General features: G+C 37.3%; 1 protein-coding gene across 2 annotated transcripts in view; it reads right to left on the bottom strand.

Moving 5' to 3' along the window:
* LOC149710188 (uncharacterized) overlaps positions 1–15,710 on the bottom strand; it is a 321,109-nt gene that overhangs the window by 171,334 nt on the left and 134,065 nt on the right. The window lies entirely within an intron of this gene.

Here is a 15,710-nt window from a genome sequence, read left to right as displayed (position 1 = left end):
TTTATGTTTAAATATAATTTACAAACCTTAATGTGTGGAAAACTAAAGCTCGAATTTATGAAAATGCAAAACGTTTCTCTTAAGCCTTGGACTTGGGTAAATTTCGTCGTAACATTTAGGCTTGTAAAAACCACGAAGTTATTAAGTTGAATATTAACTGCAGAAACAAAAAACTAACTGATGATCTACGTTGATTACCAATCATTTTCATACTAAACATACGACTTAAAATAAAAATTACAATGAATTTAATGTTCAGCAGTCATCACAACCCAAAAACCTCCTCATACTGAAGTTAAGAAGTCTAGCAAACGCTGTAGCAGACAACTTTATTCGGGGCACAGTGCACGTGACTGGAGAGTGTCGGGCAGTCTTGGAAATAAGGATTTTTTTGAAACTAGTCCTCGGGACCAGTGACCCCCAGCGTCTACAATATTAAACTGGTTTTTGGGACCAGTGACCCTATACCTAATTTATTTTTTACTAATCCTATTAAAAAATTAAGGGAGTATTTCGTTGACGCACAGCCCACTCGATCGGGCTATAAAAGCAAAATTATGTCAAAAATCAGATTTAACTCTTAAAATTGCCGTCAATGGGAGGAACATCGTTTTTGGTCATAATTTTGAAAATACTGGTTGAAATCTCTTGAAATGTTAACGAGATTTGCAAAATAAAGTTTGGTATTTTTGTGCAAAGTTTTTCTCTTACAAAGCTTTTTGTAAGACCATTAAAACGAAAATTAACCATAATTTAATGCCTTAGTCTCCAAATGTTTCAATTTGTTTCCTTCAGTTTCACTGGTTCGAGTCTCTTGAAATTTTAGTGAGAGGCATATTGAAAGGTTTTAAATGATCGTGCAAAATTTCGATGTTTTAAAACGAATAGTTCTTTTCCTAAAATTTCCCTAAGCGACTAAATAGGTTGTAGGATTGTGCAATTGTAATGAATTTTTTGGAAGTGAATTGTTTGATTGAAAACTTTGAAACTTTGCATCATAATTTAAAACCGTTCAATATGCCTCTCACTAAAATTTCAAGAGATTCGATCAAGTGAAACGGAAGAAAGTTATTAAATCGTTCGAAGACCAAGCCCTTAATTAGGGCTAATTTTCGATCCAATATTTATACAAAAAACTATAAAAGGGAACTATAACAGGAAAACTTTTGAAAATTTCCAAAACAATAGCAAACGTTGTTTTTCACGTCTCTTTAAAATTTCAAGAGATTTGAACCTGCAGTTTGAAAATTAGGGCTAAATAACTGTGTTCCTCCCATAGCCGGTCATGTTAAAAACTGGCTCCTCGGATTTTTCGAGCGAAAAAGCCCAAAATTACCAACACGCGCTTTTACATAGGAAGGGCTTCTATAGCGTGTGAAGCAAACGCGTGATCGAGTGGGCTGCGGTTGTAGCAAGGAAGGCAAGAATGAGAACCCGGCAAGGCTAGGAGTCTATATCCATGGAGTAGAAATTTAAAATGAATTGAATTTTTAAACCGGTCCCTTTTGAACTTTCATAAAAATTCTTAATTAATAAACTGGTCCCAAGGACCAGCTACCCCCGGATTTCGAATAAAAAAACTGGTCCGAGCAATTAATAAACTGGTTTTTGACCTGTGGACCTGTGCTATTTCCAAGACTGGTGTCGGGCTGAAGTAAAAGGGCTGTAAATAAGTATCAAAGGGCATTTGATGGTGCTAGGTGTATACACTCCAAGTATCAAAAATAAAAATTAAATAAAACATTAAGAAATTAAAAGTAATGTTGAAAATATAATAAAATATTAAATACGGGAACAAGGGGATGTTTAACGCGATCCAAAATAGAACACCCATTATGATCAGATATGAAATAAATTTGTTAAGCCTATATGGTCTCATCCGGAGCCCCTTAACTTCCTAGATTAAAAGAAGGGCGAAGCCCCCCCCCTCCTCTTAACTATATCCCTTTTTACAGAAACGAGCGATTCTAAGGCGAAAGATAAAATTTTTACAAGACTCGCAACCTTAAAACGTACCTAAACCAGCACAATACCCTGTCAGAATGCACCCTATTCCAAGATTGAAAGCCTGGCTTCTCTTTAATTCCCAAGATCTTCGTAGAGTTATACGGAGTTATACATCGTTTGTCAAAGATACACTGATACTAAAACAAGGGTAATAACAACATCTCTTAGGCCTTGGTAAAACTATCGAGTGAGGATGACTTTGAATGTCCCGTTGTCTCGTAAGACACAGGGAGGATCCATTCGGTTAAAAACTATGAGTAGTTCGTGCGGCGCATGTAGTGAGTGGTATTGTGAGAACGGAAGCTCCGAATACAATCAAAATGACACGGGGGCGCGTTAATAGATGGTGGTGGCCCTTCATTCTCGTTCGCCACACACAAAGCCCCGATTCACTCCACTCTGGTTAAGCTTTGTTCCGAGTGTATGGGCGATTACAAAGACGCGTATAAAAAACAAACAAGGATCAAGAGACGCGGCGGCCGGGCTATGTATTTTATAAAAGGAGGCTCGGGTAGGGGGGATGGATGGATGGGTGGGGGTTTTAGAGTCGTCTTGTCTTTGTCTTGTAGAAGAGTAAAAGGAGGAGGATAAAATGAAGGATAAAGATGTTAATCAGCCGTTTCCTGAGGACGAGCAAGAAGAAATTTCTACATAGGAATTGATACCCCCTTCTGATCTTAGTAAAGCCAATGTGATATAACATGGCACATCTTTTAATTCTTGAAAAATGTTTCCCACGCTCTTTGTTTTGAGTCATCACACATTAACCCAACATAAAATATTCAAGATTCGTGTTAATTGAACTTGTTGTTTGTTCTGGAACGTTTTTAGTAGTGACATCTACATTTTCCAATCGAAGTATATTTTGCATGTTTAGCTAATGATTATGTTGTCGGGAGTTTTCATGGTGAACTCCTGTAAGCCAAGCTTATGGGCGACAAAGTTTGAGGTACCAGCTACACAGTGCGTGTCCACTGGAGGTGACTTGACCCTAACACCCATAAGTAAACCAAATTCCGTCCCTGATTTATCACGTCATAAACCCTGACTAATCGCGTCCTTGCCCAGGACCCACCCTTATAGGGACCCAATTTGCATTGAAAATTTGAAACCCTTAATGAAACGATTATAGACTACATCCTACATGTTACCCATGCACAGTTGATGACACTCCACATTGAGAAGATCATGGAAGTTTTAGGTTACGTAAAAAACATTGTTTTGGGTTTAAGGATGTATTTAGTAAGAGATACCTATTATATTTCTAAAATTTCAAAAACTTGACGTTAATTATTATTTGCCGCGGCATTCAAGCCTTGAAACTCGAGTGGAAAAAAATGTGTAAAACGATTAAATATCTCATATAAAAACCAAAAAAGAAAAAAAAAGTGAAATAGAAACTAAATTAGGCGTCAAAACATTAAATTCGGAGCGGAAAAAAACCCCATAAAAATGTGAGTAAATGCAAAAAAAGGGGTTAACCTCTAGACCCTGGAAAGGCGGTGCGCGCCATGCACGTTTGATTTAAAAGTTTTCACCCAAAAAAATAAAACGCAAAGTATTCGGAGGAATGAAGAAAAAGACCATTTAAAAAGAATCCCGTATAACTTCTCGCGTTTTGATTAGATTTGGCATTCCTTTGACTGTAGGCCACAGCCCTTACGTATCACCGTTGAATTTGGCGGAGAAAACTCGTAGAACTGACGCGATTTGTTACAGAGTTTGCGAGGGCAACCCCGTAATTAGCCAAACAGAGAAAGAAAAGTTCGCCTTGCCTTAATGGAAAAACTGCAGGTGGTAGCCAGACCAGCTATAACCCTAAACCCGCGGCTCCAACCAACACTATTTATAAGGGAGAGAGAGAGAGAGAAAGAGAGAGAGAATCCAGAGATCACCCCTCCTGCTTCTACTACTTTTTTACACGTTCTTAATTCAGGTTACTTAAACGAATCAAGTTTAACGTGGTTAAGGAAACTCGCAAAGGTAGATTAGCCCATTAACGATACAACCCCTTTTATCCAGTTTGGCGCTATTAACTCTATTCAGCTTTGTCAAGTGCAAGTTTAGGCGCCAATCCCTCTACTATTTCTGATTCTTTAGTCTTTGGAACACTCGTTTTCGCATCAGACACAACATCTGGGCCTATTCTTCTTATAAATGCCAGCCACAAACGAAACGAAACGAAATGAAATGAAAAAAACACGTGGAATGATTTAAACCAAGTTAAACCTATATCGTATACCAGTGTTGAAACTTGCAAGTTCTGAGAGAAATTATGCCATGGCCAAAAATGGGCGTCAGATATCTTTAACTTTATAACTTTATGCAAATTTTTACGGCGTGGTTTTCAATAAATGGGAAAATACAGCACGGTGGCTGGAGAATGCATGCAGAAGACTTTATCCAATTATCTAAAGATTAACTAAAGGATCTCTGGTGTAAGGAGAGACGGACGCGGCAACAAGAAGAAGAAGTGGGCCTTAAACCCATGAACGTTCTAGCTCTTAGCAAGCTATCAATTAAACGTAAATCATAGGTTTATCGCCACAAGTGTCCATCCCAATGACGCCACAAGAGTGTATGCGATAGCTTTGCTTATGTTATCTAAACTATATAAGTCACAATCCTGACTGATAATCAACGTCCGGACCAACCCGCTTTACTGAGAATGCTGAAACTTTGCAGGAACGTTACTCTTAAGTTGTACGCACGCACTAGGAAAGATTTTACCCAATCCACCGCCATCTTGAAAAATGGCGTCCATAAATGTGTAACCCTTCAGTATCCAAAAACGTGCGCACTTTTATTTGGACTTGGTTTCTATATATCATAGACGGGCCTTGCGGCTTTTGGGGTTCAATTTTTCGCCATCTTCTAAAATAGCGGCCAAAAATGTAAAAACCTTTCACCCTTCTGTAATTCAGTTTAGTTAAGTTTCAATTTCTAGGCGTAAAATGACAACATAAACTGAAAAAAAATTGTCCCTGATATTTTCGGGCCAAACAGGAAAGACTTTAACTGTAACATATACACACATTTTTCGATAAATTTCTTAAACTCAATACTAATTTGTTAAAAAGCAACGTCAATACAATGTTGTGTAATAGTCCTGGAACATCCTTCATCGAGGTGGTCTTATAAGTGAGGGGCTTAAGCCTTGCCTTCTGCTCTTCTCATAGATCATTTAGGGGGACAATGAAATGGGTTTTTCCGTTAGGAAACAATTATGGGAATTTAAAGACAAGGAAGCTGGCAAGAATTACACCCAAGAAAACCGCTATTCCTCCTACCAAGAAGGGCACAGCACTGCCTAGAGCGTCGACTGCTGCCGCGATACGAGTGCTAAGCGCGTGAGCACGATATTTCGGATCAAGAACTTTGGCGCGATGATGCTTTGCCAGGACGCGCGCCTTGCTCGAAAACACGCCTCTATGGAAGCTAAAAGCGAGTCGGAACCATTAATTTTGTCCGTGGATATCGTGGAAACCCTTAATTATCCGCTAGCACGCCGGCCGGACTCGTGCTAAAACACCCCGTCGCTTTCTATAAAACCAGACTATATAAAAACGCTATTTTTTCTATGTACACTTTCACTTTCGGGATGCGACGCGTACTCATCCGATGGTGCATGGCAACCTGGTTTCTCTTGATTAATTGCATCTTCTAGACTGTAGCTTCCGCGGTTTTTAGCATAAAGCCGGAAAAATGAGAAGAACACAAAGCGGGAATTGAGACCCAAGTTTTGAGGTTATCCTCGTCAGGTCCATACGGAAATTGGGCAGAGGCACGAAAGCCCTTAAGAGTGAGGTTTCCTTTTTTCGCCTAACTTCCTAATTAAGTGTAGTAAGTAGACTGTAGAGCCATGAATTGATACAACAACGGTCGAAGGATGAATTGGTCGAGATCTAGAGTTTTTTCCCGCTCTATTGTCGGTTCAATCACGTCACACGTCATATTGGCAAGCTTATAACAACCGCAGTGCGATGGAAAATGTATGAACCCTCTGAGACTGACCTAAGGTAACGATTCTCATATCTTGCATGGATTCTTATAGTACTGAAATTATTTTAGCATCGTCTATACTTAAACCCGCACGTAAGTTGAATGGTTCAGATTTCAGAGGTAGCATCAAAAGTTCACAGATAAAACAGAATTACTTTTTCGTTCACAGCTTTTGGCTGTAGACGCCATGTAAAATTAGAAGCAAACGACTCGCAAACGACCCTCTTCTCAACCCCTACACGAACCAACCAACGAGAGAAGAATATCTTTAAGGTCAAAGGTTTACAGCAAATAGTACTCTATGATGGCGATCCTAACGTTAATTCTGGGAACTAGAGGTAAAATTGGCTACTATATTGAGCCTATTCACGCATGTTCCCTGTGCTACGGTCGTGAAGGTAATCATAAGCTTTGGGGGTCGACACTATTCTGAGAGGTAAATGGGACGTTTCTCATATTACATGGTGCGAGCAAGCTTCAATGTAGAATACTTTAGGTTTTATCTAAGAACATTTGGTACCATCCAACAGCCAAAATACAACGTAGAAAATTAATTTAATCTCTCTTACAACTAAACCAATGAAAAAAAATGGTAAAAATGTAAAAAAAAGCGTACCATTTTCGAAAAAAATTAAAAATACCAAATTGGAATCATTTTACCTCATTTTCGACCCACTCAAGTTACGTATTCAAAAACTTGACAAGCATCAAATAAATGACAAAATATATGTCCTGTCTTAAATTAAGAGTCGAAAAGCGGGAAAACTCTCAGCGGGTAAAACATACGTAATTCTAGAAAGTTTATATACGATGTAAGGGGAAAGAATTCGTTTGATGGTTTGCAGCTGGCCGACCGGGGTTAGAAATCTAATTTTTCCAAAAGGAAAGAAATTTTTCTGGTGAGAAAAAGGGGTTGACGATTCACTTCTTACGCCAACATTCATCCCTGATAGCATAAGTTCATAAGTTATGTCCCATAAGTTTGTCACTGGTTACAAACTGGAGCTTGACATGAAGTGACGTAGGTCATAGATTCTCGTAAAGCGACGCGTGGTGGGGCGCTGTCAAAGACTTCGTACGGACAAGAATTGATATCTAGTTTACTAGGGCGTCGGTATAAGATGCCAAAGTATTCGCGCGCCATTGTCCCAGTCCCCCTTTCAAAATACAAGGGGGGACGTAGAAGGAGGCCGGGCTATTTCGCCTATCCTCAGTCGGAAAATACGTAATTTTCGTCATTCGCGTCGCGATGACGCGAGTTTTCAAGAACCAATGAGATGCTGGTTGTAATTTAGAGGCGGGGATTAACTCCGGACCTACGTTTGGACTGGATATAAAGCTGGAAATGTGGCGAATTTATACCTTCTCGCTAATAAACTAGATATCACTTCTTGGTAAGATGGACTGCAATTTAACCGAGTGTAGGACTTCAATTCTCGCTTGTCGTTCTCGAACTAGCTCGAGCTGTAAGTCTCTAGCATTACGAAGTATAGGTAGTGTCATACTTATGGAAGGAACGTATCTTATAAACTTATGCTGATAGGAAATAAAGAAATTTTTTTTATATATTTCCTCTTCCAAGGCAAGCAAGAACGACGCGGTTCCTTATTTTTCTTTCAATCTCATAAACCCCCAAATTAGCTTCTTTGCCCTTTTGACTTCCATTCCAAATATACTCTTAATCAAAGTTCCTTGGCAATCAGATTAAATGGTTGACGAGCCTCTTCTGGCGTTTGAAGTCGCTGACAACTGACACTAGATCAGAGTCATCAGACTATTATAGGATTTACTAAAACCATGGATGGCTCTGAAGGATTATTTTTCTTCCGACTTCAGCCCTTAACTAACGTTTACAGAAATCTGTAGAAGCTTGAAGATTGAAGAATGATTAAGAATTAAAAATTATGACGTGTTAAGCGTGGTTCCCACACGGCGTTTTTCTCTGCGGTAAATATTTATCGCGAAGCTCGACGTTTTTGTCGTTGCGACATTTGTTTCTCAGACGATTATGGAAATCTAATTGGTTGCTGTACGTTAGATATCGTCTGCTAGACACCTTAGACCTATGGTTAAACGCAACAAAGGAGTCATGGACAGGGCCGGAAATAAGAAAAAATTCTTATAGGATATTTGTCCAGTGACACCCCCTTTAACTGGAAAACTTATAGGACATTGTCCACTGGAGTGTGCAAAAATAGTGTCGCATCTTCATAGTCAAGCTATCAAAACTTCGCAAAATTTATTGGTCAAAATGTCCAGTGACCGCCTTAGTTTTTTTAAAACAAATTATGGAACATTTTAAAATTTTATTGGTCAATGTCCAGTGTCCTGTGATTATTTCCGGCCCTGGTCATGGACTTAGTCGCGGGCTTAGTCTTGACATCCCTTCGTAGATAAAACCTAAATTATTATTATTATTATTATTACACTGATGTTGGGAAGAATTAATTACCTCGCTTCGTGGTACACCTCTCTCGAAGAGAAGTATTATATACTTCTGGTATTAATAAAAAAATTCAGCCTAAACTGACTCAAGTTTCTAATGACCATTCGTAAGAAATTTTAATTATCGCGTAGCAAGCAGCAACCAACCCCTTATGGCGAGAACGGACGTATTCCTAATTTTTTTTTTCTGAAGGCGAGATTTGAGACGCGGAGTTTTTGGAAATCGGAACGCCCATGTTTCATGCAGTTTATAAATAAAATAAAAAAAAGAGGTCTTAATTCTCGCTACTAGGTTCATTAATTAACAACCAGACAAAGAGTTTCTTTTAGTTAATTTCTTCCCCTCCGAAAATACAGAAGTCTATTCTAATTGGCATTTTAAACAATAAAAAATACATAATAAAAACACGCCATTTAGATAATTAGCTTTTAAAACAAATACAGTTGGATACCAAGTTTATGGGAAAAAAATTATCGGCAGAATTCTAAATTTGAAAATAATGTTTGTTAATTTCATAAGTTCGAGATAATAAGTCTCCAACGTTACATTTACAGGTCGTTTTGTGTCAGATTTTGGGAAAGTAGCGCCATCTAGCTATTATTTTTTCCATGAAATATATTCCATTGGCTTGGCTTACTCAAGCTAGAGGGGAAAGAAAGTGTAGTTAAACATGAGCTTCTTTCGAAGAGCAAAGTTTTCAGTGGAAGCAATCCCAGAGTGTGCACATTAACAAGAACTATTTCATACTGTCACCCCTTCTGAATAGCTTTATTATGTACGTTGGGCCTTGGTCTGTATTTTTATGGGATGCCAGGAACGGAAGCACTTGCCCGGAAAAAAAGGGGTTGGGCCTTGCAAGAGAATTTTCTGGAAGCAAGCCGTCTGCCAGTTCAAAAAATTGGAATTGAAAAAACCTTGTTGCAATCTGGGGGCTGAAACTTTCCCATCATTCCCCTTTGACAGAATAGGAAAATTGTCTCTGGTCATCTTTATGCAAGGATAAAGACTTATTGCCATAAACCTTTGCTACTTTATATAAACAAAATAATGGAGCGACAGCGAGAAGGATGATTTTTGGGAGGAATATTTAGACTAAACAGGTCCCGTTAATGGCCCCAAATATTTTGGTGATGAAGTTTTTTCCCATCAAATTCATCAGAAAATTACGGCGACCATCAAAAGATTCCTGACTAATTCTTAATGGACGCTGCATGCGTTTGAACGAGTTTTCGACCATTAGCTAAAGTCCAGTTTCACATTTAAATTATTTTCTATTGATTCCTTGCAGATTGGCAGAATTTATGAAACTTAACGAAGAACGTTTACGAAAATTCTTTACACTTTAATTTTGTTAAGATTAAATTTAAATTAATAAATTAGTGTTATTTTTGTCTCGCTATAAGTTTAGAGTGCTAGACATTTTTCCATTAGTTTCTTAAACTCTGTAAAAGACTTTCTATTTAATTTCTATTCTATATCTGCTTTTATTTCTAGCATGAACCTCTGGAAACTAACAGAACTAAACCGAACTGAACTTCTTGATAATATAGGACAGTTTTTAGAGTAGAAGAACTAGGAAAAATACACAAACGCAGTTCACGAAATTATGATGAACAAAATGCATTACAAATCTGCGTAAGAAGGAGCCCATTGGCCATATCCCGTAAATTAAACCAGCCCAATCTAGAAAACAAAAAACAAAAAAAACTACAAATATATTTACGTAAGAAAATCGATTGGACAAAATTAAAATTCATCTTGCCAATTAATTCTGTTTTAACAAACCCTTAGAAAAAACCTTCCCCCCCCCTAAACAATCGTAAAGAGTGAAAAAAAAAAAAAAATGTTGAACCAACAATATATGAAAACGTCAACCGTCGCGCCTTTTACGAGTGCTTCTAGTTCAACATTAATTCTGGCGCTAAAAATACTAATTTTATTAGTTTTTAATTTAAGAAGAGCGCGCCATAATTGCGAGCAAACAATACTCTGGCGTACGACCCAAAAATTTTCCTTCAAAGGAGGAGAGTACAAAATGAGGGGAAAATAAAAAAAAAAAAATAAAATAAAAAAACCCAAGCACAGATCTAATCTAAGAAGCGTATATAATTACATAGCCTAATTAAAAATCTACAAGCATGGGGTAAAGAGCTACCTCCCTCTACCCTTTCCCCCCTTTGAATTGGGGGCAAGAAAAAAAAATCGGGGTAACTCACCCCTGTCTTGCCTTCTAAGCTTCTAGCTTCTCTTTAAATATAAAATTATGAGATTTTTTCGCCTCCTACTACTTTTTGCAAGGGGAGCCATCTATATACCCCTAATTTAGGTAGAGGCCCATACACTACCCCACCACCCCAACCCCCGACACTCAGGTTTTTAATAGACGAGGTGGCAAAGATGAACGGTACACCTTAACCTTTCTAAAGGGTGCATGAAATCGTGGAATACATTCAAGAATATATTTATTTATTTATATTTATACTAGTCAAAATCCAGACTGATAATCAACGCCCACCTCGAACCGTTTTACCTAGAAGGCTGAAATTTTGCAGGGCCATAACTCTTAAGTAGTATGCACCTACTACGAAAGATTTTTCCAATCCTCCGCCATCTTGAAATATGGCGGCCAGAAATGTAAAAAACCTTCTTAATGGAATAACGAGCTTGTAGTTCAACAGGTTTCCTATGTCCTATAGAGGGGTCCTATGTATTTTGGGTTTTAATTTGCCGCCATCTTTCAAAATGGCGGCCTGAAAATTAAAAAAATTCTTTATGGAATGACGTTGATTAAGCGTTTCGACTGATTTAACTAATATTTAGTATACTGGTTCCCCAAGGTCTGTATATGCGCAAAAAATTGCTGGTTCCCTATATCCTATAGACGGGCCTTAAGGCTTTTGGGCTTCTATTTTCCATCATATTTAAAAATGGCGGCCCGAAATCTAATAAAATATGACGCTGGGTGCCTTTTGCACTAGTTTAAAATATGAATAATTAAAAAATAGTGAATTAAGAACGGGTATTTATCCTTTACTTTGACTTTCTTAAATGAAAGAGTTAAGCCAAAATTTTCCTGGGGACTTAAATCTTCCATTACTGCTAAAAGTCATAGAATCTATAACTAATAATTCTCAAATTGGCATGGGTAATTAACTATTAGCTTAAATTAAAGTAAATTGCTCGCAGAAAGCGAGTCTTAATTGCTTGCTTAACAGGAATGGAATTGCACAGGGTATGCGCCCAGCGTTTCTTCCTTTCAATCTACGTTCTGATAACGTTGCGGAGACAGCGAATCCCGTTTAACTACGTCGCCAAGTTACGCCTGTCATTTACGCGCTTTTCTTAAATAAATCAAATCCAGATTTCCCCCGCCCATAAAACCTGCATAGAAACTAACACGGGAGATATGGGTCCACAATAATTCCTAATAGCTGTATGCATTCTTGATATTACTTATTTTAAAACAAACTTACGATCACTTAAAATTACATTCGTCATGTTCTTCATGCATGGATTTTGCAAAAAAAAAAAAAAATCGCTAATTTCGATGCCGATATAATTTTGATTAAATTCATTCACACAACAAGATGCTAAGAGATTATACAGTTATTAAGATCTAATTCCCAACCATCTAATCTAGTTATGAGACGAGCAGGGGTGTTTGAGGGGAATGGGGGGGGGGTTCTGAGGATGCCCAGGAAAAAGAGGGATGGGGAAAGAGAAAAAAACTTAATGCTCGGACTAATTATAATCGCTGCCAGAAACTTTAGTCTTGGAAATTGAGAAAAATCGAGGGAAAAGAAGTCGGAAAAAGTTCAGGGAAAAGAGATGGGGGAAAGAAGAAGGGGAAAAAAGTAAACAAAAAAACGGTAATTAAGAGAGAAAGTTGGTAAATGAGGACGCTCGCCGCCAGAGCCCGCTAATTGCCAAAAAGATCTACCCTCACCTACCACCCCCACCAACCTTATAGCCCCCCTCTTCCCCCTTCCCAATCTAACCCCCAAAGATTCTTACAAACCCCTTATCTATCCAAGATGCGTCGGGGTTTTTACAATGATACCTTATGGCTGGTTTAAGTTGTCAGTCATATGGGGTTCATTGAATATTTTTTGAAGCCTGCCATTGCGATGCCTATGTCGAACTTAAGTCTAGGAGGATATAGGGGTGCTTAAGTTATCAGAATGTCGATCCGTATGTTATCTAGCCTTATCCTGACATTTAGACGCGATTATTTGCGTCATTAATATAGGAAAGAAAATACCACAAAATTAGGGTATTAGTAGCAAAGAAATCAATCATAGTTTTGTTTTAATTATACATTAGGTTTCACAATTTACCGTAAATGTAAATTACCAAACAAATTCCAAATTTTGGAGCTCGGAGTCAAAACGTTTTTGTGTAAAACCAAGAAGCGATATCTAGTTTACTAGGGAGATGTTATAAGATGCGCGCCAAAGTCACAGTCCCCCTTTCAAAATACATGCGGAGACTCAGTCGGAAAATACGTAATTTTCGTCATTCAAGTTGCGTTGACGTAAGTTTTCAAGAACCAATGAGATGCTGGTTGTAATTTAGAGGCGGGGATTAACTCCGGACCTACTATACGTTTGGACTAGAGATAAAGCTAGAAATATAGCGAATTTATACTTTCTCCCTAGTAAACTAGATATCGTTACTTACCCGGAAAACTAACCTAGCGTTTTTGAAAATTACAATAAATTTCAAATCTCAAGATCAAATAAATCAAATTACCACTCAAGTGCATGTTCGACTCGTAAAAATCAGACCCCCAATCTTATAAAAATAGCATTTCAACCATCTTGTTCTTAAGTCGGGGGGAGGGGGGTTGTTCCCCCATTTAGGGTGGGAAGACGAAGAGCGCCAGATCGAAAGAAAAAGGATGGGAAAAGATGAGAGAGAGAGATGCTGCATGCTCTAAGAAGAAAAGAACTAAGAAAAAAATGCTTCCAGTATTAGACGATATAGGCAATTCCCCCCCCCCCTCCTGCTATCGAAATGAGGGGGTGTTAGTGGAAGTGTAGTGAAGGAAGATGCGCTAATTTAGCATCAAGCTCGATATTTTAAGGAAAGGCTGGCTGCCACACGCTACTCTCTTCTAATTTTTAGTTTCACTTTTTTTGAGCAGTTTCTAATTTTTTTTTTTCATCTTGTCTTTCTTTAAAAAGGTATAATAAGTTTTAAAGAGAGAGACATATTTCCATTGGTACGCGTCCGAGATTTTAACCAAAAGTGATGGATTGAAGTTACGCCCACATTTTGCGCAAGCTCAAGGCGCACAACGTAATGATAATAACAATTTTAATTAATAGGGAATAAATACCTATATCCCAAGGATTAATTAAGGAGCCAACGAAGCGAAGAAGAATTGTAAATGACGTACTTTTATATATGCGTTAAGATATATAACGAACTCATTTAAATAAATATTAGTCTTGTTTAAAGTTTTTGTTGCTTATTAGATATATTGTTTAAAGTTTTTGTTGCTTATTAGATATACCTATGTCGAGTTTTAATTTGGTTAAGTTTGACGATGGTTAGTTGATTCCATAAAATTAATTTTGTATTGAATGAGTGTCTTGTTTATTTATTTTAATGTTTCGTGTCTCTGTGTAAACAAAATTTTGTAAACTATCCTTCATTAGGGGATGCGAAAACAGCTGGACGCTTTTGTACACATAAATCAAGGATGGATTATGATTTAGTATATCAAGATCATTAGAAATTTTACAGAATTCATTTCAAATTTCACATAAATCATTGGAAATTTCACATAAATCATTGGAAATTTCACATAAATCATTGGAAATTTCACATAAATCATTGGAAATTTCACATAAATCATTGGAAATTTCACATAAATCATTGCAAATTTCACATAAATCATTGCAAATTTCACATAAATCATTGCAAATTTCACATAAATCATTGCAAATTTCACATAAATCATTGCAAATTTCACATAAATCATTGCAAATTTCACATAAATCATTGCAAATTTCACATAAATCATTGCAAATTTCACATAAATCATTGGAAATTTCACATAAATCATTGGAAATTTCACATAAATCATTGGAAATTTCATGGAATTCATTAAAAAATTCGCAGAAATCATTACACAGAGTTTTGGGTGAAAGACATTGAAGGAGATACAAGAAGAACGTTTTCAAGCAATTTTTGTAACCAATTTCATTGGTGGAACAATAATGAGGAAAATGCTGCGTTCAACGAACACAGATCCCGTCCGACGGAACGGAATCCAAAATTTTGCCGTCGAGTTTCCGTCGAGTGAGAATCCAGCTTTTACACTTTCGAATCAATGAAATTTTTTTTAACTTTTTTACTTTTCAACCTTTATCATATGCCTCGTATTTTTTTTATCCGAGAAATCGAGTGGCACGAATCAAGAGTAGAACCGAAAATTATCGCCGGCTTCACTTTCTTTTCTCTTTTACGTCTACATCTATATCAAAGCATTTTTTCCGTGACCGGATTTATTAAATAACCGGATGTACTACACCGGCGTATGGTTTTAATTTGATTTCTTTTTTTTAAATCAATTTTACTACAACGATATGCCCAAAGCCCCTTTATTCATTTACTTCCATATTGATTAGAATAACGACTATAAAATTCCATCATAAAGCCACGTACGAGTATCGTCGAATATGAACAAATATAGGTACTTAAAACTTGAAATTCGTGCTTGCATAAATTAAAAAAAGCTAAAGTTATCATAGGTTTATCACAGTCAGTCTCCATAAAGCATTACGCTGACGTATATAGCAAAATAACGCTAAGGACCAGGCAAAAATAAGACCATAAAACTGTTCAAACTGTTCAAGGCTTAAACAGGTCTGACTGACTGATAATAATCAACGCCCAGCCTAAACATCTTAACCTAGAATGCTGAAATTTTGCAGGGACGTTACTCGTAAGTAGTAGGCACCCAATAAGAAAGATTTTTCCAATCGCCGCCATCTTGGAAAATGGCGGACAGAAACGTAAATAAACCTTTTTTTATGGCATAACGTCCTTGCATTTCAACCGATTTCTTTAATATTTAGTACGCTGGTTCCCTATATCCTATAAACGTGCTTTATGATAAGAGTTTTGGGCTCGGTTTTGGGTTTAGACTTGCCGCCATCTTTTAAAATGGCGGCACGAAAAGTAATAAACGCCGGTTGCATAAATTCACTACTAGTTTTCAACAGTACAACCCCTGGACTTTTGC

This window comes from Phalangium opilio, unplaced genomic scaffold (genome assembly GCF_054372755.1).
Source record: "Phalangium opilio isolate 3A_F unplaced genomic scaffold, DU_Popi_V2 ptg000011l_1, whole genome shotgun sequence".
NCBI classification, from domain to species: domain Eukaryota; kingdom Metazoa; phylum Arthropoda; class Arachnida; order Opiliones; family Phalangiidae; genus Phalangium; species Phalangium opilio.
The sequence above is the reverse complement of the archived record's forward strand: the minus strand, read 5'-3'. Positions and strand labels throughout refer to the sequence as shown.